The sequence below is a fragment of the Lethenteron reissneri genome, chromosome 58 (assembly GCF_015708825.2).
Source record: "Lethenteron reissneri isolate LAM-NWPU_2019-01 chromosome 58, ASM1570882v1, whole genome shotgun sequence".
Classification (NCBI taxonomy): domain Eukaryota; kingdom Metazoa; phylum Chordata; class Hyperoartia; order Petromyzontiformes; family Petromyzontidae; genus Lethenteron; species Lethenteron reissneri.
Window position 1 is genome coordinate 7196721 of NC_083836.1, and position 20055 is coordinate 7216775.

At 47.0% G+C, this 20055-nt stretch overlaps 1 pseudogene; it reads left to right on the forward strand.

Annotated features, from left to right (window-relative positions):
- The first annotated feature begins 2726 nt into the window (after positions 1-2726).
- On the forward strand, positions 2727-19002 carry LOC133357458 (polyunsaturated fatty acid 5-lipoxygenase-like; annotated as a pseudogene).
- Positions 19003-20055: the final 1053 nt, after the last annotated feature.

Here is a 20055-nt window from a genome sequence, read left to right on the forward strand (position 1 = left end):
TTCCAAGGGGACGTTTTAAGCCCTCTGCTTTACCGTGTAATATAATTAAACAATACGAACTTGAAGGAACTTGTCACGCCTTATCACTATCACGCGTCCATTGTTTAACAGAACTCCCCTGTGCACTCAAACATGCCAATGCTAATAAAATAATATGTACGCAGCATGCTCCCACTTTCCCACAAATCCTGCCAGTTTATAGTATTCAAAATAAATTGATCTCGTACCTGAAATGACCCCTTCAAGCCCGATGCCGCGCTCATCCCTGTGCGTATTGGATGTTTTGAATGCTTGGCACTTGCACCCAAAATTAACCTTTTTCAAGCTTGCAACGAAACTTAATCTCACCTTCGTTGTCTTGTCAAAATGACGAACAAACTTATTTTGAGGCACACGTTGTTGTCTTTCATTACAGGGTCCCTAGCATGAAGGGCATATCAGTCCCTTCACCTGAAACCGAGGTGCTTGGCCTCTGAACTTTACGGGACCTAACTCTGCTCACCCGTTTCTATTGTCCTCTGGCTGGGACCTAGGGGAGGCTTCCTGACCTGGTCCGTGGGTCCTGATCACTGGCCTCACTGAGCTCCAACCCTTAGAAGGGCTGTAGAGCTTGGGGCCCAGGGTCCTATTCTCCAGCCCGGTCTTTGGCGTGTAGATAACTGAGCCAAAGCTCCCTGAGCTCTGGCTTGTATACACGTTCGTGGCTGGCTTTGCCCTAGCCACACCTTCATTCTGGAAGGTTATGTCATTCCCCCGGGGCCCAGGGAATGTGTCCTGAGGATCCGTTTACCAGGATCCACCGTTGGCCTTTCTGGCCCATGGCATTTACCCTGGCGAGGTAACGCCTCTGCACTCTATTGACAGTTGGTGGAACTGCAAGGTTGTTGAATGGTGAGTGACAATCACTCCTACAATTGTAAATGTTTCTGGGTAGTCACTAGTACTAAAATAACTTTATCCCCATCCATTATTTAGATTCTAGTAAATGTTATGGTTACAAGCTATGTTTTATGGAGGTCCCTCATTTGTCATCTCGCCTGCGCCACGCTGAGCCGATTCTAAAATCGGTAATGTAACACGCTGACTCGATCACAACGAATCGATTCGTAATTTCCACGTGAAATCTCTCCACATTGGTCATCACTTTAGCACTGTCAAAACTATAGTAAAAAAATGGAGGTTATTATACTCAAGCGTGAAAATATGCACCATTTTACATTTACATAACCGCACAGGTTACACCTAGGGGTTTGCTTTGCCACTTTCAATGTGTCTTTGGCTGCATATTAGTCCCCAGCCATTCTGCATTTCCTAAGCCTAGTAATACTACTGTAGTATCGGACTTCTTGACACCCAGGAGACCCGGGCGGGGGATCATCCATCACCACCCGGCGATGGTGAGACATCTACATCTATATACCCTAGGCGGTGGCTGAGATCTCGTCCATGCAGGCTCTCATTCCTCTCCCAACGGAGACCCCACCGTTGTCACGGGGTCCCCTTTAAGTACCCGTTGGTGGCTCCTCCCCCTAGCTCGGACCCGCCTTTGTTCCTGAAGTTACCCCCTTACAACACCCGTGACATCATCCTCCGCTGTCAACTCGCTCGCACTTCCCCGTGTACGCCCTCTCCTGGTTGCTCGCTCTACTCCTCTACATCCCTCCCTCTCCCTCCCCATGAAAAAAATCAGCCGTTCCAGCTGACTACGTCCCCTTATGAAAAAAATCTAGACGGCCCCTACGACAAGCAGCAAAAACGTCACAAAACAGCAACACACTATAACACTAAACCCCCTTAGATATCATCCATATAGCCACAATTTAACACCCCCCAACAACCCAAAAATGCAAAAAAAACTAGGAGGGAATGACCGTCTGCGAGGCAAACAATATCAGACAGCCAACGTCGAAAAAGTCCCTCCAAACAGTGTCCTGCTGCGCCCGTTACACTAACGGCGTCGGCCTGCTCCCCCCCGCAATCAGCAGGCCCCTCGCGCAGTGACAGTGCGCTCTCTGGCACGCCGGCTCATCCCACAAGCACAAAGCAGGCGGCCCCCCAGACTCCAGACGTCGGCAACCATCTCCTCGATCGCGGCTTCTCTAGCTCTCACACGTCCTTCCCCACTCTTCTCACTCCAATCGCGGGGAGAAATGCACATCCTGCTCGCAGTCGCAGGGCTCCAGCGACGATCCACCAGGCTGGCGCAGTGCAAAAGGCGCAAAAGGCGTGGCAGCCTGCAGCGAACACGCGGCGGCAGACACACAGCGGCGGCAATGGCGCCCGGTTGCTGTATCGCATCTTGGGAAAAAATGGCGCCCGGTTGCTGTGTTGCATTCAAAATGGCGCTCGGTTGCTGCGTCGCATTCGCGCGCCAAATGGCGGAAATGCTGCAGCCGCGGAAAATGGCGGGAACCGCCGCAGTGACTCGACGGCGGTCGCATCCTCCTGCAGCTCCACTGTCGACTCGCCAACACCCAGCCACTCCCTCGACGTCAGCAGCTGGTCGAATCGTCCGGCGATGTTGCCCCAGCTCTCCATAGATGGTGGCCAATCAGGGCCCACAGCCTCCTCCCGCGCAGGCTGCAGTTGCGCCCCCCCCCCTCCCTCCCGGGCACAACAACGGGGCCCTGGACCTCGGGGTCGTCGCGGGGAGAGCTCTGATGCAGCCCTCATAGTCCATCCGCTCCACTGGTTAGTTATTGCACTCCACTGCCGGCTTTTACGCGATGCCAGCGAAGGGTTTCAGCTTCCTTGAAACTAAGCAGTTCTACTCTTATGAAGGTTTGACGGCCACTTCCGACACCAGGAGACTTGTAGAACCGGACAAATATGAGGATTCTTACTTAAGGCTACACTCACTGGTTTTAACACTTTTTGCACTCGACACTTACACCCCTCATGGTGACATCAGAACTTTGTCCTAAGCAGACATCCCTTCAGCTATCTACACCCCGGTGCAGCTCCCCTTTGTCTACCCCCTCGTCTGCCTGGGTGGGGGTTCATCCATCGCCGACCAGCGATGAGGTGAGACCTCTACATCTCTCGCCCTTCTTCAATGGCTGGGATCTCGTCCACGCAGGCTCTCGTTCCTCTCCCAAAAGCGACGACTTCACTTTCCTTACGGCGACCCCGCTGTAGGGAAAGTGGGGGGAGAGGGGGCGGGGGATAAAGTGGGACCCCGTAGCAGCACCTGAGTGACATGGAGAGAAATCAAAAAAATTAACCCGTAAAAACTACGTTTTTCACTCTAAATCCTTTATATGCGTGGCGGCTAGAGTCTTCTCGTCCTCTGGCTTGAGATGGCTGCCACCTATGGGTCAGATGATTGTCTGCCAGCATTAAGCAATTGGTAATTAACTATTTTTAAAAAATTCCCTAAATAGTGTAAAATTTTGGAAAAAAATGTTCACGAAAATTAATTGTCACGCTCAACGAGTCTGTGTGGAAAATGTCAGCTCGATTGGATCACGGGAAGTGGGTTAAAAATTAACCCGTAAAAACTAAGTTTTTCACTATAAATCCTTTATATGCGTGGCGGCTAGAGTCCTCTCGTCCTCTGGCTTGAGATGGCTGCCACCTATGGGTCAGATGATTGTCTGCCAGCATTAAGCAATTGGTAATGAAATATTTTTTTTAAAAAAATCCCTAAACAGTGTAAAATTTTGGAAAAAAAATTTCACGAAAATTAATTGTCTGGCACAACGAGTCTGTGTGCAAAATGTCAGCTCGATTGGATCACGGGAAGTGGGTTTAAAAACGACCGAAAGATTTGCACGGTCGTAAGCAAGCAAGCAAGAACGCAAGCAAGCGAACTTAATATAAAGGATTTAAAAAACGACCGAAAGATTTGCACGGTCGTAAGCAAGCAAGCAAGCACGCAAGCACGCAAGCAAGCAAGCGAACTTAATATGAAGGATTTAATAAGTATAACCCGTAAAAACAAAGTTTTTCACTATAAATCCTTTATATGCGTGGCAGCGAACTTAATATAAAGGATTTAAAAAAATATTCGCCCGTGGAGGACGCGGGGGTCGATCCCGCGACCTTTGGCATGGGAAGCGAGGGCGCTACCAACTGCGCTACTCCGCCACGGCCTGCGGAGGGGTTACGCTCTGGGCTCTTATACTGTGACTATCAGCCAAAGCGATGAATGAGTTTTATTTGAATATATGTACAATAATTTTTTTTTGCCTAAAAAGTGTAAAATTTTGGGAATTTTTTTTCACGAACATTAATTGTCTGGCACAACGAGTCTGTGTGGAAAATGTCAGCTCGATTTGATCACGGGAAGTGGGTTAAAAAACGACCGAAAGATTTGCACGGTCGTAAGCAAGCAAGCAAGCATTGCAAGCAAGCAAGCACGCAAGCAAGCAAGCGAACTTAATATAAAGGATTTTAAAAAGAGGCGCAGAGATAGAGAAAGACACAAGGAGTCGGAAATAGCAGCTGGCATAGGCAGGTAGGATGGAAACATCACAGACTTTACCTGGTTAATAACGTCCTTCCAATGATTGCTCAGTCTGTACCCATCTTTTCAGTTGAAGTTGTGTCTGTGTTTATATATCTGGATGGCTTCATGAACAAATTTCTGATAATAGCCGGTGGGTTTGCAGAGTACCTTCATCTTGGAAAAGTCAATTTTGTGTGAGCCCACTGTGTTAAAACAATGATCAGCAACGGCAGAGGTATTGGTCCTACCGTGTTTCAGATCTGCCTTGTGTTCGTGAACGCGGTCCGAGACATGTCGTTTCGTTTCCCCAATGTAACTGCTGCCGCATCCACAACTCAGTTTGTAGACACCCGGGTATTGCATATCAGGAATCACATCCTTTACAGATAGGATAAAATCACAGATTTTGTGTACTGTGTTGAAACGAACTGTGATCTTGTGTTGGTTTAAGATTTTGTAAATATTTTTGGTAACCCCTGCTATGTACGGCAAAGTGATGGTATTGATTAGATCCTTAGATGTTTGTCTCCCCATGGCTGGGGAGACAGCTTTGCGGATTGTACGGTCCGGGTATCCGTTCATCCTGAGGGCTTGGTGTCCGTGCTTCAGCTCACTGGCTAGGTGATGCTGGTCAGAGATGCAACGGGCCCTATGGTGTAGTGTTTTGATGAGGGAATTATTCTGGGCTGGATGGTGGTGGGAGTCAGGCTTTAGATAGGCATCCGTGTGGGTGGCTTTCCTGTAGACAGAGTGTCCCAGCGAGCCATCAGGTCTCTTCTCGATCAAAACATCCAGGAATGGTAGCTTGTCATCCTTTTCAATTTCCATGGTGAATTTGATAGATGGGTGTATGGAATTTATGTGGTTGAGAAATTGGTTCAGTGCTGGCAGGCCATGTGGCTAGATGACAAATGTGTCATCTACGTATCTCTTCCACAAGGAAGGATGTAGGGTGGATGTCTGGATGGCATCTGTCTCAAATTTCTCCAATGATAACATTCGCTACCACTGGTACATCTGGATTCAGTCCCAATTAGACTAAGTCTCCAATGATTGCAATGGTATCAGGTACAGGTACCTTGGTGAACAGGGAGACTACATTGAAACTGACAAGTGAATCATCTGGAGACAGTGAGATGTGCTTGATTAGAGAAACCAAGTGATCTGAGTTAAGTAAAGTTGAGGTGGTCTTGTCCGTGAAAGGAAGCAGGGTCTCAGAGATAAATTGGGCCAGTTTGTAGGTGAGTTAATTGTGGAGATGATTGGACGGAGTGGGATACGTTCTTTGTGGATCTTTGGAAGGCCATAAAATCTGGGTGGTCTAGCGGCCGAAGGTTTTAGAGAGCGCTGCTTGTTCGAATCGATAAGAGAAGTCGAATTAGTGATTATATTGTTGGCAATTATTGGAAGGACGTTATTAACCAGGTAAAGTCTTAATTGACTGTGATGTTTTCATCCTATCTGCCTATGTCAGCTGTTATTTCCGACTCCTTGTGTCTCTCTCTGTACTTCTCTCGGATCTCTCCCCCAGTGACTGAGGTGCTACTACAAAGTCCCACTTTATGCCCTGCCCCCCCCCCTTCCCTTATCTCTCCCCCCTACCGCCGATGCCTATATAACCTCGTGCCACGGCAGCTCTTTCGCCTTCTTCAGCAGTTTTTTCTTGCCGTAGTTGTCTTACCTGATGACGATTGCTTGTGTTGTGATCAAAACGTTGTGATCTATTATTTTTCTACCTACGTGACTTTACCGAAAGAACCAAAGAGTATGGTGTTATTGTGTTGTGCTATTCAATTGGAAGGTGCAGAATGGCTGACTTCGAGCTTAATTGTAAGGTGATGCCACAGCGACGAAGCCAATCTTCCGGCGCCGCGCCCGCGATGCCAACACAACAAAGCAGCTTAGCCGACGCTGCTCTTCCCTCACCACCCACCACATGAACACACACACCCCCAAATAGGGCCTCGTGTGGAGGTCACCTGGCCTACAGGTTTTCACCCAGGAGTCATCCTCGTGGGAACATTCGCCACAGTTTCCTGGGGCCAGGGAATTGGGCGATCTTCCCCGAGGTAAAATTTTACCACGGTGCTGTGAATTGACTTGCAATGACATAGTCACGGCGGGGCCACGCAGCCACCGCGGTTAGGACACACACAGCATGGCAAGCAGGGGGGCGGGGCCACAAACTACGGGACGAGCGCGAACGTGTTCGAGGGCGACCAACAACGCCGCAGCCAAATAGAACCCTTTGGATATGGAAAAAGATCAGCCAACGGTTTCGAGCAGGGCGGGAGGAGCCTAAACGATCCGATTGGCCGGGAGGACCGCCGGCTTAGCCGAGATTAACGGTGGCTCCCTTTGATATGGAAACCGGGAGATGGACGTCGCTGAGAGCACCGATATGAATGATGTGACATCACAAGCAAGCAATCTGATTGGCCGAGAAAACCGCCAGATTAACCGGAGGGTTCCTTTGATGTAGAGAACAATAAAAGGGGAGGAGAGAGGGCTCGATTTAGTTCGTGTCCTTCACAATTCAGCTATCGGTCGACTCTCCAGCTACTCGAACGTCCGTGTGACGAGTCGCAGTGCAGTGAGGACTGGCCCGCAGGAACTCCGTACGAATCAAACCGTGAGTACGAGAGAGATAGCGAACAGAATGAGAATCCCTCGAGAGAGTAACTTGAAATAGGCGGGGTGGATTGGGTTCAGACTGTCAAGAGACAGAGCAGTTTCCTCACCGATTGTAGCTCTTGGGCACGTAGGCTTAACCGCAGGCACGCCGGCAATAAACCGTTAGTGAGCACTCACCGTTTCGTGTGGTTTCTGCGAGTGTGGGGAGAATGCGTGTGATTGGTGCGCGTTTTCGTGGGAGGGGAGACGTCGTGCTTGTGCGGCTCTGCGAGTGTGAGTGTCGTCGCTGCCCTTCGACCCCTGACCTCCGCTCCGTGCGTGTGATTAATACGCGTTGTCGTGAGAACATACAACATCGTGTTTGAGTGGCTGCGCGTGTATGAGGGTGGGCAGCAACGCGCAGGGAGTCCCCTAATAAGATTTGGAGGAGTGCACGGGGAGAGTGAGGAATTAATTCCAGGTGGTTGAGCACCCGCCGCGAGTTATGCCTCACAGAGAGGACCCGGAGATGGCGGGGCCGTGAACTCGAGGGGCCGTGGCGTGAGAAGGGGAGTCGGGGAGTAGCAGCGACTCTCACGCGATTGAGGAGTCGGGGGGTAGCAGCCCCCCCCCCCCCCCCCCCGAGGTCAACCCTCCCACGGGGCAGGAGCCGGGGGCCACCAGCCCCCACAGTAACATTGAGCTGATGGGGTGAGCTGGGCAGTTGTTTTGGCAGAGTTTTCATTCCTCATTTGGTTATAATAAATACTTGTTTCATATGTTTATTGTCCGTAAATAATTATTTTCTCAATTATACATTTTGTTCATTTAATTTGATATTAAAATTGTATTAAGAATTATTTAAGTATGTGTTTCGTTTATGCAGAATTATCAGAGGCTGTAAAAAGTGCAACAGATGTTTGGGGCAGATGTTTGATATTAGATATTAAAATGTTTCTCGTAGAAATGTTTGTTAAATAATGTTGTTAAATGTTCAATATGATCACCATAATTGCGATTTGGGTGGGACTAGATGCCGAGGAATTCAGCTGCGGTGTTGTGGCATGAAGGGTGTCTCTGATCGCTATTGCAGAGACGCAATTGCCCTTCTGAAGAAGACTTTTGAAATAAACTCTTGCCGTTTCATTAACCCTCGGTGTCCGGCTCGTTGTGGAGTCGCCCACATCTCTGGAGGACAGAGCACAACACAGAGTCTCTACTCATCGCCTCCAAACTTTATTATTTTTATTGTTGTCTATTTAGCCGACCTGTCCCCACTCGCAAGGATTCACGACTGAAGGAAAGGGGTCAGGGCTGACCGGCTACATACGGTACAGTAAATACGGTAAATTTTTTAAGTAAGATTTTTTTGGTTTTGTCTATTTGTATGTTCATGACAATTTCATCTAGTAAATAAAATAAAAAAGAACTAAAAAATATGCATACTGTACACAACACCTTAAACAATATAAAGCAAAAAATGTGCTAAATATGCTTTTACATAATGATGTCATGGCGGCGTTTGTGAAAATCCGGCGCCATCTTCCCACCCAAAGCTGCATTACGATACACACCAGGCGTCCCATGCAAGTGATGTCGAAATTGGAGAAATTGCTTTGTTGAGCAAAAAATGGCCCCTTGATTTCAATAAAAAAAGCCTCCACATAATATGAGAAAAAAGTGTTGCTGCCTGACTGGCTGACACGAGTGAATAAGTGCGTGGTGATTGTGACGTCACCGTGTACATCTGCGTGATGACGCCACCCGCATCCCACGTGCTGAGCCGGGCTTCGTGCGTGCCCATGGGAAGCCGCCCCCCCTCCACCCTCGCCCCTCCTCCACCCTCGCCCCTACCCTCGCCCCTCCTCCACCCTCGCCCCCTCCCTCTACCCTCGCCCCTCCCTCTACCCTCGCCCCTCCCTCCAACTGTTCGTGAATCCCACGCATATTCTCGGACCAGTGGTTACTAAAATGAAGTCAGGATCTGCCCTCTTAAAATAAATGTCCCGTGATGCAACCCCGAGCCGCTAGTGGGAATTGATATGAACATATTTAACACTCGCAAGGCCAGACACAAAACCACTGCCACCTGCCAGTTAAATAATCTCGTTTTCTGAGTTGTCAAAACTGGAGCTCAATTATAGTACCGTGATGAGTCAATAGATGAGTTGGATTCATTTGTCCACGTGCACTTCTCCTTACACGATACACTGATTACTATTATATTGTGACGAGTCAATTGATATTGTGTTCCTGTTGTCAGTTGATAAGTGGATTCATTTGTCCACGTGCACTCCTACTTACATTATTCACTGATCACGATTGTTTGATTGTACTGCCGAAATTATAGGAATATTGGACACGCCCCCACATTAACGATTTCCCGGCTGTGCTCTTCCAGTCCTAAGGATATAAAAGCAGGTTCGTCAGCATGGGGCAGTGAGTAGTGCATCATTGTGTGGTGTTGTTGTTCACTGGTCTGGTTGTAGCGGCCAGTCTTTTTGTTTGCCTGCCGTTGTGTGGAAGCGTCATCATGCTGGAATGCTTAGCAGGTTTGTCTGAAACTCCCCTTTTTCAATGTTAACCGTCTTGTCCTTTTGCTAGTCGTATTCAAAGTGTATCTTAACAAGGTGCTTTGGTTCCTTAAATTCGCTGGGCGTGGACTATCTTACTCTACCTGTACTTTTACAATGCGAGTGTGTAGATCGCCAATTATTATGAAGACATGGGCCTGTAATTTATATTAACAATGTTTATTACGTACTCTGTGGCAAAAACACGCTGCACGCAATTCATATTGGTAGAACCACCTCGTTCTACCACCCACAGGGGATTATTGTGTCTGTCCGTCGTGCATCAAAAATGGGTGGGGGGTGGGAGAGGGCTGGTCACCCCGTGGTGCCCTTATAAAACTCAACGTTTAACCTACTCACGCCGGCTTGTACCCACCCTCAGTCGACCATATTTGCGGAATACACCACGCTGCTGTTGACCCTGACCATTGAACGAGCAAACCAACGTTCCTACCAGCTCCCTCCGCAGGAATGTGTATTTTAGGTCCGCTTAAGTGGTCCTGTGGGCCTGTTTGTTTATCCCTGATTTCGTGAAGTAAAAGTGCTTTTTCGAGTTTGTTTACCATGATGTAGACTCCTCCATAACCAATGGCAGATCTGGATGTACTGGTGTGTAAAGCTGTTGCAGGTTTGCCCCTTTGTAAAATGCTCTACCCCCACCTTGCTGTGCTGCAGGACACGTGGAGACTGTGTACAAGCTGACGGTTGCCACGGGCGAACGCGTTTCGGGCACCATGAACTACGTGTATGCAACGATCATTGGCTCGGCAGGCCAGAGCAATAGGCAGCTTCTGGACCACTTTGGACCGGACCTTTGCCCTGGGGCGGTGAGTGTCGCTTCGTCGTGTCTAATGGCTTTGAGTAATGGGTACTACACAATCGGCTTGCCGTCCTAGCTTCTGATTGAATTGCCTGACAAGTGCCAGATCTTGCATGCTGAGGAGGAAGACCCTGGGTAGTGCTGGAATGACCACATGCAAAAAGGTTGTGGAATGGGCTGCAGGGATTGGTAGGCAACTGCTGAGAGCAGCGAAGTGAATGTGTGCTAAAGTTCTGCTGTTGAAAGTGGCATGAAACGAACGTGTGCACCATCTTGATCATGTGGTTCTGATGTATGCAGTGTTGCCTTGGTGATTTAAGACTAGTTAGGGTGGGGGGGATTGCGGAAAGTCTGTTCTTTTAATATCTTTGCGTACTACGTGGTGTGCATGTTCAATTTTACGCAAAATACTCTCATCAAAGATTTGGCTTTCCTACATCTAGAATGTTTTGTTAACCATTTCCTTTTTTTCCCCTGCCAGATTGACATCTACAGTATTCCAAGCAAGCTTGACATTGGCGACATCCGAATGGTTCGTCTGGAGAAGGAGGCGTTCCTGGTGAACGACTCCTGGTTCTGCCGCTACTGGAGGTCAATGCTCCGGGTGGCCGGGTGCACCGCTTCCCTGCGAACCACTGGCTCGAGCAAGGGCTCCATGGAGCTGCGGGAGGGGACTGGTGAGATGTGGCAATCGGCTGTTCTCCATTTTTGGATGGAGATGGTGCAATTCGATTAAATGCTCATGGCCTACCAGCATCATCTAGCACAGGTTCTTGTACTTTTTGTAGGTGACACGTGTCCCTGCATGATCCCTTTAACTGATTTCCCACAATTCCATCGCGGTTGTGCTATCGGTAGTGGTAATATGAAGCCAAATTTGTTCCCCCCCCCCCCCCCCCCGCCCCAAATGCCCCCCCCCCCCCCCCCCCCCCCCCCCCCCCCCCCCCACCCCCCCCCTCTAGTGAAAATTGTGCATGTGAAACTTCCTCCCTGAAGTCGGCAAAATCACGATTTGTCTTTTTCGGGCCTTTTCAAATGCTGTGCATATGGCCATCCAAGACCTTCCTTCCCAAGTGATCCTTAATTCCAGAGCGCAATGGTTCTCTCCCACTATACAATGCTCCTTAATGTAATTATAAAAACCTAAAATTTACTTTGCAAGTTGGGTACGTGCAACTAATGGTGTTGGGGCTACCAGATGCGTGTTTTGCACTTGCTTCCACCCTTCCCATTGCAGAATGTTGCACAGCACGAGACCTTGGCTCAACTGAAGGAAAAGAGGGCTGACGAATTGTCGAGAGACGGGCCTCCTTGAGGTGTGAGGCACAAGTTCTTCACGGTCTCGTGCTTTGCTAACCTATGATCCATTTAAATTGCTTTGCAAGTTGTTACGAAATGAGATGCTAGGCTTCATTTCTTCCTTTTCCAAAAATGATCTAGAAACAACCCAAGGGTAGTGGGAATTGTCCACTCGCTTATGGGTAGTTCAGGATGCTTAGAAGTGGAACTACGTTGTCCACCGTTTCTTTTAGATTGTGTGCTGTTAATCTGACCATCCTAATTTATTTTATTGCACTTCGGTTCTGGGATCATGCGCGTTTGCCCCTTTTTATTATTTGGTCAGCTGCTGATTACAAAAATAATCTAAATATATTTTGCCACCCATATTGTGTGAGTAAGTGTGTATACCAATAACTCATGGCTTTGACACCGTAAATATTGTGACGTGCTTTTGATTTTCGGCAGGTGGCTAGAATGGCATGCTGGGCTTCCCCTTGGAGTCGACAGCAAATCGTTCCTGACTTGCCCCGCGACACCCGTTTTGATGATGAGAAAAGTGCCGATTTCAACTTGTCTTTTCTGCAAAGGTAAAGCCACATTTGCTGGCCATATGACTGTTACTGTTCTGTTGGACATGTTGCTAGCTTTGAATTCTGTTTAAATGTCCTTGACCCTGTGACTGCACTTGTACTTGTCGTTTAGTGTGCAAGATTTGGGTTTGAGGGTGTTCATGAACCTCGATGGAATGTCTTGGACGAAAATAGAAGACTTCCGTCGCTTGTTTACACGGGTCAAGAGTAACGTTGCAGGTGTGTACAGAGGGTGGTGTGGTTTTGAATGGTCAAACTAGGCCTAGGGGTTAACTCCATAATAGTGTAGTAGCACGACACTTCTGTATGGGGGCTGTAGGGACACGTGACCAGATAAAGGTGGGCCAGGGGAGTCACGTGGTTGGGTTCGGGCCTACCCGAAGGATCGGGAAGGGGGGCATGGCCTAGGGTAGAGACGGCCACGCTGGAGTGGTCATGGGTGAAGTGTGGCTAGAGCTGGGGCTGTGCTATGCTGCTGGTTCGTCTCCTGGGATGAAGCTCTCCGGACTCTGCTAGTGGACCTAGGCAGCATTGGGCTGTCCTGGTCCAGTAATGTAGCATCCCCGTGTGTTAACTTATGAAAGGTTACTTAAAAAATTGTGGTGCTGCCAAGGTTCCAGTGTAGCCTGCATTTAACCCACTACACGTGCAAGGCATCTAAGATCCAATCCTCTTAGTGTCTCCTAATTTGTGCAAGTTCAAAAGATGGCAGTGGAATATAACCGCTCCACACCATCCCCTCCATGAGCTTGCCATACACTTTTTTAATTGCTTTGCTTGACTCGATTTTAATTAAATGGTGTGCCGGTGCTTCTGGCTGGTACATGTACACAACTAGTGATCTGCGGTTTAAATGGCAGCCCTGTATGTGGCGTCTGTTCCACGTCTTTCTGCGATCTCCCGTTATGCAGAGTACGTTTCTCACCACTGGGATCAGGACTGGTTCTTTGGTTACCAATTCATGAACGGAGTCAACCCTGTTCTCATCAAACGCTGCACCAAACTTCCTGAGAATTTCCCTGTCACCACAAACATGGTGAAGAGCAGCCTGGTCCGTGAATGCTCCCTTGAAGACGAGATCAAGGTGCTGTTAAGATCTTGCATTGCTTTCACTCGAAACATGTCTAGTAACCTTGTGCAGGCCACAGCTTCATAAGCTCATCACTGCAGTAGTGACCTGTGTGATTGCCTTGTGTGTGCATATTCACAGCATGGAAATGTCTACATTGTGGACTACCAATGCCTTGATGGCATTCCTGGCAATACATTCAACCATTCCAAGCCCTTCTACCTGGCAGCTCCCATGTGCCTGCTTTACGTCAACAAACAGGGGCAGCTGCTGCCTATTGCTATACAGGCAAGTTGTGTGTTTTGCACTCGTACTACATCCTTGCAATGGTTACTTTTGCTGTCAACAGGGCACATCAGACGTACTCCTGCCCCAGATGGCATTAGCTCGCCCCTTGCCAGTTTTGTTATGAAATTATGGCATTCGTGCATTAGTTTGCGTTAGTATAGACCAAGTTGAGCTATCTCTTCATCCAGAGTACGATAAGTCGTGGGTGCTTTGTATGACCTTTGGCACGTACATGGCCAACCGTATTGCTAATAAACAAAGCAGTTAAAATGAAACGTATAGATCTCGTCTTTACAAAATAAGAATCCGTTTCAGTAGGCAACAGGTACACTTTTCGTTCTAGCAACCATGCAGTACATGACACGAAGTAAACATCAGAAATAAAAATATTCGACAAACAACTGCATCTTGGGTTCCAATGTAACAATACTGCTCTTCCTATCGTGCATCCATAGCTACAGCAAAAGCCATCGGACAACCCCATCTTCTTGCCGAGCGACTCTGCACACGACTGGATGCTGGCCAAGATGTGGGTTCGTTCCATGGACTTTCAGATCCATGAGGTCTCCACCCACTTGCTCCAGACCCACCTGCTGGCCGAGGTGTTCACCATGGCCACCTTGCGACAGCTGTCTACAATGCACCCTGTTCATAAGGTGAATCCATGGTTTTTAGCCTGGAGTTTATCACATGGGCAACTCGTAATTACAAAAATTGTCCGCTGCTAGCTTGTATTTTTAAGATGCATGCGGTGTTATTTGCCATCCTGGCAGCCCTTGCACTGCCCGTTAACCAACGGCTTCGTAGGGACATTTAATCTCTTAATTCTAAGATCTTGCCCAATACGTTGGTCATTTTTGGAAATGATATTTTTTACAATTGTGGGTTATCGAACCATTCTTCCAGAATACGATTATCAATACTGCTCTTTTAAAGTTACTCGCCTTTACCAAAAGTAGATTACAAGGTGCGCAACCATATGCATACCACCAAAATCATCCAGATGCAAACAATACGAAATTACTTGTGCACAAGACTTGCCCTTTCCTTTAAGAACTTGAGACTGCATGCTTAAAGCTACAGCAAGTACACATTAAGCCTATTGCCGTCCAATACACATTATGATTACATTTTTCCGACCTGCTTGTGCATAGCTCCTGTATCGGCACCTGCGCTTCACCCTGGAAATCAACGTGCGTGCACGGACGCAGCTTGTGGGCACAGGAGCCTTTTTGGATCGGGTGAGGGTTGTGATTTCACGAGCCTTTGAAATGAAGTGGCCATTTTAATCCACGACAGCAAAGCCTCCTCAGCATTCTTGCAAACCAACAATCTTACTGCCCGAGCTGATTTTAGCCAATGCTTCCATGGCCTCTCATGCATTCCATTGTTTAGCTGCATAATTAACTCCCGCTTCAATCCATTACAGGGCCTCATCCCGCCCAGTCTTTCCAATGCATTCTGACATTTTGATCACTCTTATCATCCTACTAAAATACCACGCATCTACCTGTTATTCTCTGCACGTTTCCAAATTGTCCTAGGTATGCTCTACTAGCAAGTACTTCAACCTGCCTCACTATTTAATTAGCGTTTTGCAGTCCTAGATCTTTATTTGCTTTGTCCCTACACTGGCTATACCACTAGTTAATAGCGAGGATGTGACCTTGTTTCCACTGGTCTCTGATGCAACCTTTTTACACTTCCATTAAATTAACATTTCATGCCAAATGGTTAATCTCTCCCTCCCTATTGACCATCCTATTCCATCTCAATACACTTCTAAAACTGACACAACTTTGAAGGTTCCCACCTTCTTAGGCTCCTTGGCATTACCATGCATAGTGGCACATCCAAATACTGCAGTGTCTTTCAACGGTGAAGCTTCCAATGACACGATCTTGCAATGTACTTGTGCAGGCCCTGTCAATTGGGGGCGGTGGCCATTTCAAGCTGGGCGCCAAGGGCTTGAAGGCGCTCACCTACAGACATCTGTGCATCCTAAAGGATGTGGCAGATCGAGGCGTTGGTGACTTGCCCAGCTACTACTACAGGGATGACGCTTGCACCATTTGGAAGACCATTCACAAGTAACCAGAAGCATACTCTACGCTGGTGGTTTTGTGCATTTTTCTGTGCAGAACGATGAAAGCGATATTGGCAGGCATGTGCAACCTACTTGCAAGAGCAGTTCGGATACCAATGTTTCATAATAGGTCCAATTTATGAGTTGACACCACTTTGGTTTAACTTCCTTTCCTCCGTTCAAGATGAGTGATCCAATAAATGCTGCCTTCCCCAGGGTGGATGTATTCCCCAACTTGGTATGTTTATCCTAGGAATGGTACAGGGAGCTTTTAACACGCGCACGATTCTAAAATTGACATTTTTTACTGGACTTAATTTAGGACCAGAAAGGTCACTTCATTTCCTGTAGCATTCGTCTTTATAACTGAAAGTGCTGTTGCATTGTCCAGATTTGTCGACAAAATCCTTGCCATCTTCTACAAGAATAACGAAGATGTGACGGGTGACACCGAGCTTCAGGCTTTCATTGAGGACATCAACCACGCCTTGCTGAGCCACCCATCCAATGGTAAGTGTCCTAGCACTGCTGCTGGAGGAAGGGATTTTGGTGTTTGCATGCTGGCCAGACCAGAGTGGAAATGCATTACCACACCAGGTTGTGACCGGACTTAAGCCGACTGTATCCTGCTATTGCTGGCCACACACTGTTAAAGGCGTGCCCATGACTCGCCAGGAACTTGCAGGCAACAATAGATGGCACGTCATGTGCTAACAAAGTCACATGACCTGCATACACTTTTTTATTTTGGCCCATGGACCACTGGCAATGCAAAAGTTTCCTTGAACCCCCAACCCGGATTACAAAACATTAAATTGTCAATGCCAGTAATACACTTCATTGCCGACACTTATTCATGCAGCTATTCGCATTTTTTAACGGCATTTAGATTGTGGTAGTTTACATTAGGATATACTCGCTTTCATATCACGTTCTGTTTATTTCTGGATCAGTATATAGAACACTGGTCCCCTGAACCAGGCCACAAACCATTGCTCTAGGCAATGGGCTCGACTCTTACAATTTCTAAAAACGATGGGGAATTCGAGCTTGCATGTTTTTGCTGGCCAAGCATTGTGTTTGCAACAACTTAACGGCTTGCTGCTACTTTAACATTGTTTCTGTGCTGCAGGATTTCCTACCAAGTTCACCTGTGTGGCAGAGTTGAGTGAATTCCTCACCATGGTAGTGTTCCTCTGCTCTGCCCAGCACTCTGCCGTGAACTATGGCCAGGTAACGTAAATTTAGATGCTTAACGAAAGCCCTTGCAAAATGGTATTCGGTTTATTGCTGACTTGGTCTAGTGAAAAAATGCTCTTCCCACCCCTGTGCTGCAGTTTGACTTCTATGCATGGATCCCAAATGCACCCAGTGCCATGAGGAAACCACCTCCAACCACCAAGGGTGTGGTGGACATGCCCTTCATCCTGCAGACGCTGCCTGATGTGCAGGTGTCTTGCTCGTCCATGGCCATGACCTGGGTGCTTAGCCGCAGTGCTGCAGAGGTAGGTGCTTTCTACTGCCTTTGCAATTTGTATTAAGGTTATGACTGCCTAAATAGTGACTTGAAACTTTTGTGACTGCAGGAATTTCTGTTCTTTGGGTCTTGATAAAGTCGTGTAGGTAATCTTCTTGGTTCTTTCGGTAAAGTCACGTAGAACGGAAATAATAAAATAATAAAAATAAAACCTAATCAGATAATTCTCACGACGTTTCGGCCACAAGGCAAGAAGCTGTCCTCGGGTGAAGACCAGGTCTGTTGGAGACGGCGTCTGAATGAAACACCACCACGCTTGGAACGTATATTTAAGCTGGGTTGGGAGGGGAAGAGCGCCTTGACAAAATAATTTGCATGTCAAGAGGAATTTAGCATATTTATGGAAAATGCAGATATGGGATTAGTACTAGTGAAATGGGTGAGAGGTGGGCAGGGGGGGTTTCCAAGTCCTATTATGCAGGCTTGGCAGCATCAAAGGGAAAGGATAGAGGTAGCATTAATAAAGGGAAGGAATGTTAATAGTATGTAGCTGCAGTAACTAAACAACCACGTAAAAAACTAAAATATAAACTACATGGTATCATCAGTATACTAAATATACTCTCCAATAAGCCGCGTTACTAACTGTAAGTAATACATTACAATTCTATGTCGCAAAAAATATAATATGCTTCCAGCTTAACTTTTTTCCCTTGCATCACACGGGTCTACGCCGTACTATATACTGCCATAGACAAACCCAACATTAAATTATATACTGTATTACTATACACTACCCTATACCTTAGAATAATACATAGTGTAATATTACACTATGTATTATTCTATCCACCCTGCTGTATATTCACTATACAATTAAAATGCTATATTACCTTGTACATTGTATTAAACATAATTTTATACTAATTATTATACAATCTGCTATACCATTTGACAGTCGTGTGAAAGATACTAAGAGGAAGCAACGAAATATGTCAATGGGAGAGTGGTAGTGGAAGACTTGCAGCGGAGCAAAGAATCCATTCCCTGCTGAGAATACAAGATATATAGTCATGCCAGTGAGTGGACTGTGGTCTGAAAGTCACCGTAAACGGGAACACAATCGGTTAGGATCCGTAGGTCAGTTTAAGATCGTGTAGGTAAGTTTAAACACCGTTTGGATTGTAAGAAGTAGTAGTCGTCAAGAAAGGGGTAGGTCTCTAATATAAAAACCGTTTATAAAGTTTGAAGTGGTCAGCAGCATGGGCAGTTGATGCTAATGTCCGTGTTTAATCGTGGAGGATGGTGCAAGTGGTGGGTTTCTACCAATTAAACTATCGCCAGGTATAAAATGGCACCATTACAGCCAGTTTATGGCTTAAAAGATTTCGATGGCCTTTTGTGTAAAGATTCTGTCCTAAAGGGGCAGCCACTGAGCCCTGCCCAGTGTAACTTGCATTATGAATCATGGAGGTGGGTGTACCCACACTTGCCCCAAGCACACGACCTTCTAATGGGCCAACTTGTGCAAGTTGTATACTATATTGATGCTGTTTTTTCATGAAATGCGTGCAGAAAACCCTTGGAACGTTCCCAGATGAACCTTTCCAGAATCCAGATGCCCTCAAGGCCATGCAAGAGTACCAATCCGACCTCGAGGTGATTACAAAATCCATTGTTGCAAGAAACGAGACTCTTCCAATGAAGTATCCCTACCTGAAACCTGACAAGGTGGCCAACAGCATCACCATCTAACTGATGGGGCTAACCTGAGGCTTGGATTTTCTGTGCTTGCCTTCCTTTTCCTTGTGCTGAGGGACCAAATCGCTTTGTTTTTCCTATGGAAGCTGCTTTAAAATGAGACTTTTCAATGCAATCTAAAATGTTTTCTAGTCTCTACCCTTCCTTGGCTTAAATGCACTTGACACTTGGGATTGAACAGGGTCTTGAAGACCCATGCTAAATATTTCATTGACAAATGTGCCACGATGATGAATTGTAAAATGTTGAAAGAAATCTGGCACTGACAATGAATTGCTGTGTTTTCACAACCTTGTTTGTACCTTGCACCGTCCACGTTACAAAAATAAAAATCTCAACCTGCATTCTACAGTATTGTGCGTTTTAGCTGTTTACCATGCAGCAGTAGGCTGTTCTGCCATCGCCTCGCCTGCCTCGATCTTCCTGGCTGTGGTCGTCCTCTTGCACTGGGGGTGCTCAACAAAAATGTACTAAACTGATAGTTCTCTGGCGTTTTATTGCTCCACGCTTTGGCACCAGAAATCCAGGAGACTCCGTTCACACATGGATTTATTGAATTGGCCTCCAGCACGAGTGGACCATCTGAAACGACCAAATAAGCCAACTTCATGCCCTATGCCTCCATATCCCTGTGCCACGCAGGGCCAATTCTAAAATCCACAACTACATGCAAACCTGCGTTTTGAACACACTTCCAAGGGGACGTTTTAAGCCCTCTGCTTTACCGTGTACTATAATTAAACAATACGAACTTAAAGGAACTTGTCACGCCTTATCACTAGCACGCGTCCATTGTTTATAACAGAACTCCCCTGTGCACTCAAACATGCCAATGCTAATAAAATAATATGTACGCAGCATGCTCCCACTTTCCCACAAATCCTGCCAGTTTATAGTATTCAAAATAAGTTGATCTCGTACCTGAAATGACCCCTTCAAGCCCGATGCCGCGCTCATCCCTGTGCGTATTGGATGTTTTGAATGCTTGGCACTTGCACCCAAAATAAACCTTTTTCAAACTTGCAACGAAACTTAATCTCACCTTCG